Below are 5,899 nucleotides of genomic sequence, written 5' to 3' on the forward strand. Positions count from 1 at the left end.
CACAAGCTCTTCGAACTTGCTGCCTGAATTAGTTCGTCTTCTGGAGTCTCAACTTCAAGTTCAAAGACATCGATCAGATGTGCTGCGACAGAAAGCTAAAGGACTGAGGAAGTCCCTACAGAATTCAGATGCATATTTTCTGGTGCAACAGCAAGCGCTGGAGGATTTAAGTGCCAAACAAGAGAAAGTTAATAAGCTTGCTAAGCATCTTGCCAGCATTATGGGTACCCAGGATATTGTTTCTTGAGATCTTATGAAGTGGTTTCAGTTCTGGATTTGTTTTGCTGCGGTGTTTATTTGCGCTGGTTGCCAACTTTGACAACCAGTGTATATGATATGCTGCTTTGTTCCCTATATTTGCACTGGTGGCAAACTTTGATGCCCAGTGGATGTATTATGTGTAATAGCCGTGATAGCCTAGCGTTAGTTGCTTGCTTATTTATTTCCTTGTTGTCTTGTTTATTTGTTTGCTTGTAGTCATTGTAGTTCTTTTTCCGCGGTTAGCTAGTGGCTGTAATAACCTATTTTTTAAAACTAGGCCACAATAACCATGGGCTAATATTTACTGTAGTGACACTGGGCCTCCTACTGGCCGTAGAAACAATGGGCCTTCTACGGGTCGTAGAAACAATGGACCTTCTACAGGCCGTATTATCAATGGGCCTTATACGGGCCGTATAATCGATTGGCCAAACATGGGCCAAACAGACCGCATTATGGCCGTAAACAGGCTAGAGTTGGAATCGTCCGTTCATGGGCCGACCATAACAGGCCATCGTTAATATGCCGTATTTGATGACGCTATGAAATCGGCCCAACGTATTAACGGACCACAAACGGGCCGACTGTAACCACGGGCTGAATTTGGACCCAAGGAGAAAATGACAGTAACGGGCCGTAAGTAAACGAATGCTGGAAATGAGCCCAAGAATAAATGGGCTCTGAGAAGGCCGAAAGATAACATGGTTTGGAAACGGCCCAACGGAATAACGGGCCGTTAATGGGTATAAAGTGATACATTGTTCATTACGGGCCAGTTTCACCACGGGCCGTTAATGGGTGTAAAGTGATACACTGTTCATTACGGGCCAGTTTCACCACGGGCCGTTAGTAGGCCAAGAGTTACATAGGGCCTCATATGGGCCGAAAGACGTCATGGGCCATACATGGGCCAGAAGTGAAAACGGGCTGGAATCATATTGGATGGCCCAGATGACGCTACTAGGCCTAATTCGGATAGGGCGTAATGGGCCTTGGGTTAGCGGGCTGTAAATGGTCTATATTCGAGCAGGCCGTTAACAGGCTTTCCATGGGTCGGCCCGCCAGCTTTTGACCAAGTCAAACGGGCCGGCCTTTTCACAGGAACGGGCCTCTGTTGGGCCGTGCCACGTGTCGACGTATCATAGGCGCCTTCCGTCCAATGAGTGGTTGACATCTGTCCCAACGATGAGCCGACACGTGTTTCCTCCAGCCAATGATGATTTTACACGTGGAAAATCCCCATTGGTCGGGGCTGTTAACGGGTTATCGGATCCAAAACCCGACCCGATAGCTTAACGGCGTTCCGTTACGGTAGATGCCACGTGTCCGTCACCCTTGACGAAAGCACTTCTGTGATGCGCGATTTATCGTCATGGAAGTGGACACTTCCATGATGATAATTTTGGTAATGTCATGGAACACTTCTACAATAGCACATGTATGACTATCTTGATTCTGTCATAAATTTGTCATGGATGTACATGCATGACAAAAAAGCGACCTACTGTGACAAACACGTATCATCACAGAAGTGTATTTTTTTTGTAGTGCATGAAAGAGTCGGTTTACATCTACAAGCCTTAACCCACCTATGGGCCTTGGGCCTTCGTAAAGCGCCACCATCCTCATGTCTTCATGGGCTTCTATCTTCATGGAGCTAACCCGGCCACTCCTAGCCGGTTTACCTCCAGTAATCATATCCCCAACATGATCCAAGTGATGTTAGTTTGCCGAATCCTGCCATGCCAGCGCAGGTCTCGCCACATGTGGGAGCTTAATCCAGAAGGACCACAAACCCCTAACACTTCTTCGGCACCACACATGAAGGGATGTGGAAGTTATTTTTTGGGAAGCGAAAACATTGGTCGGATACTACCGAGGATGCTGGCCTTAACTGCAACTGTCCAGACACCCCGGTAAGAACTTGGCTCCCGAACAGTTTGTAATTATGTATACCATAATATGATACTGAGCAAGCTATCTTCTTCCAGGGCTGGACAAAGAAGGCGGAACTAATTATGTGTTCGGCCCCTCTGCCCGAGGGCCCAGCGAATCATGTTCTAACAAGGATGTTGGCCCTGGCACCATACCAGATGCCTGTGAAGGATGGCAGAGGACCAAAGATGGCCCCTAATCCAAGGGTGCATCGGACTTTGTGTCCGGAGGGATCAAAATCCCCTCATCCGAAGACAAAAGTAAAGGGGGGGTCCACTGTCTCCTTACCTCCTAGGAAGAAAAGGGCCGCCTCCGAAGATTGGGAGAAACAGGCTCCTACACGAGGCCAGATGCCTCAGGTGGGTGGCTCGGGCTTGGAGGACGTCGAAGTGCAGCTCATGACGAGGACAAGCCTCTGGACAAATCGTAAGTGAACAAGGCTGTTTTAAACATGTCCCGTTCTTTTCTTATAATGCTTGGGATATATATTTTTTGCAGCTCAACATGCAGTGTTCCTCAACAATCCTCTTCCTCGGGGGACCTTCTCCCAGAGATGATGGAAAGCGAGACGCCCCCACCGGCCTCTCCGTCCAATAGGGCGGACAACTTCGAGGTGTCGTAGCGGAGGGTCTCCCCCAACCAACAAGTGGTGCAAGGGATGATGAAGATGTTACCCGAAGGTGATAGTTCGGTGGCCCAGGGTCCGGGGAACAACAATGAGGGCCCCGAACAATCCGGTATACAACCGGATATGAATGAACGGATCCCTTCAAAGGGTGGCCGTACTCCGACGGTAGCCTCCGAAGACCCAGAGGCGCCGGATATCTTGACGAACATGCTGCGGCAGGCGTCCGTCTCAGAGGAACATCATACCTTGATGGGTACGGTGGTTGAAAAGGTCCTGTCCACGAAGAGCGGATTGTACGAGGCCTTTGCGAGCCTACTAAGAGGCTTCGAGGTTTGTACTATAATATGTGCAATTGTGTTTTATTCGCAATATACACCTGTGTATAGATAGTAGCCCCTGAGACTCGGGTTGGCTTCCCATGGGAGGCGAACGGAGGATCAAGAAGAAATATTCAAGGACTAATCTGATTAACTTTAACACAGGCTGCTTCCCCTCTGGCTACTTCCCAAACTACGGACCTGGCCGAGCTGCAACGGAAGCTTGATGTGGCCGGGGATGACATTGCGTTAATCAATATGCGTCTTGATGAATCGCAAGGTATGTATTCAGGGCAGTCCCTTCACATACATTGTTGTGATATAAGCATGATGCTGAAAGTTATGTATTGTAATATGCCTGGCTGCAGATGGTGTTGCCGCCGTTGAAATTCTTCGGGCGGAGCAGGCCCGGGCCAAGGAGCAGGCCCGGTGTAGTAATGCGGCTGTCGAAAAGGCATCGGCTGAGCTAAAAGCCGAATGAGCTGCTCGGCGTCAAGACGAGGAGAAGATATCCACGATGGCGCTCGAACTAAAAAATGCTGCTAGCTGCTGTGAACTCCTTGAGAAGGAGAATGAAGCCAAGACGGCTGAAATTGACAAGGCCTTACGAGAGGAGAGAGAAGCGCGGTCTGAATCCAGAGCCGCCCGTGAGGAGATCCGGCAAGCTAGGGAGATTGCGGCTGGTGAGCCATTTTTGCTACAGACTAAGTTCGGCGATCCGAACTATGCTCAGCTTAACCAATTGTGGAGTTCTCCGGATGAGTTTTTAGACTTGCGAAGAGTTATTCCGATGCAGTGCAGTTTTACCAGGCGCGAGAGGGGTATGCAACGGGGAAGCTTTTCTTGTCACAATTGGGCGCGTCGAAGCACCCCCTGTTGCTGAATGAGAAGATGTCCCAGTGGACCGAGTTTCATAGGATATCCGGCGCCGCCATGAAGAACGTCATAAGCCGGTTATGGCCAACTGATCCTGTTCCCGATAGCTACTTCGGCTTGGTGCAGCGGCTCGTTGACGCGGTGCCACGTATCGACACTGTGATGCGGTCGGTGTGCATCGAGGGTGCACGGATGGCCTTTGCCCGAGTCAAGACATTCTGGAGGAAGATGAAGGCCATCGATGTTGCGGTGAAGAATCCACCCAAGGGCAAGAACCGCCACGAACCAGAGCATTATTTTGAAGACATCCTTGTGGCCGCCCGCTTGATAGAGGGTCAATGCTCGAAAGACATAATGTTCGAGTGAGGTGTATGAGAATTGTACAAGACAATTTTATAGTTAATCTATTTTTATATATTGCTCGACAGTTTCTATTCCTCCTGTGTGGCCGTTTTAGTATAATCTAAAAGTTTTCCAGTCATCGGCTTGAGCCCCCTCGTAGGAAGTAGGGGGGTGTTTGGAAAAGCATTTGATCACTCTTGACCCAATGTCTTGGTCCGTGAAGGAGGTGTCAATGCGGCAAACCAGGCAACTAGACTATAGGGCGTTAACACTTTCCCTTAGCCATAGGAGTTTTATGTTGGGTCTACGACATAGCCCCTGGTATGTATGCGGCTTATTCATACAATGCATGTACATATTTGACCGGAAAGAGGTCCTTCAGGTGACACGGAGGAATCGCTAGAGATTCCGATAAGTCATCGAGTCGTTGACCAACTCTCGCTGCATAATGACAGTCAGTTTTCGGCTTTCTTTACTAAGGTGCTGATCCAGGTGAACCGGCAGCACAATCGCAGTAGTTCCCCTTTACTACCCTAGCCGATAGAGCGGAACGTAGGATAGCAAGCACAGGAGCCGGGTAACCCAACTATTGACCCAAGACATGATTCGGATGTGATGCATATAAGGCCAAACTCGCGACGCCGAAGTACGCTGTAAAAGCTGTTCGGACTTTGTTGGCAACTCATTTGTTCCCGTATCGAGCCCCTGGCAAGTTAAGCCTGGGGTATATCTGTGAAGCAACCATAGACGGCGTATTCATTTGCCGAAAGACGCGGATGATTAATTCAGGTAATGTGAAATGGGACCTGAGCTACATGCCAAAGATTACTTGATATATATAAAGGCCATGACCCCGGCTATTTGATATCCCTTGGGTCGAAGGCAGAGGAAAAAGGCATGTTACAGGCTCGAAAAAGAGTGTGGTCTACAAAAAGTTATTTTGGACCTCCTGTCGCACGTCTGGTGCCGCCTGTCCTCGGCAAGGGGAATCCTTGAAGGAAGTAGCCCCGTAGGTGAGTGTACGGATCCGAACTCCGATGGAGTCGGTCTTAGATGTTTCTCCTTTGCGCCACCTATTTTTAAGAGATAATGAAGAAAGAAAAAGGAAAGTAAATAAAAATGTTACCGGAGTGCTTGCAGACTTGTCCGTATTATGCTTCCGCCAATGCCCATGGTATTTTAAGTGCGTAGTTATGTATGTGCGGTATAGTTTTAATGGGTATATGAGATGGGCAACGGAGGCCGAACTGCTATTTATGCTTCGGAGTTGATCGATCTTCGGGGGGAAGTTGCTACTGACCCCCGGCATTTTGCTGGTGAACCACTCCGTCGTCCCTATTGCCTGGCGGCCCCCTTCCCTTGTGTTCGACATTGAGCTCGCCGGCCTGCTTGAGGACCCAACAACTTCTGTTGGTATGATTAGCTGGTTTACTGGGGTGGTTGTGAATCTGGCAGGATCGATCCAGTATCCTGTCTAGGTTGGATGGTCCGTCTATCTTTGCCTTGACTGACTTTTTTTTGTTGACCGGGCTTGGGATTG

This window comes from Triticum aestivum, chromosome 7A (genome assembly GCF_018294505.1).
Source record: "Triticum aestivum cultivar Chinese Spring chromosome 7A, IWGSC CS RefSeq v2.1, whole genome shotgun sequence".
NCBI classification, from domain to species: Eukaryota; Viridiplantae; Streptophyta; class Magnoliopsida; order Poales; family Poaceae; genus Triticum; species Triticum aestivum.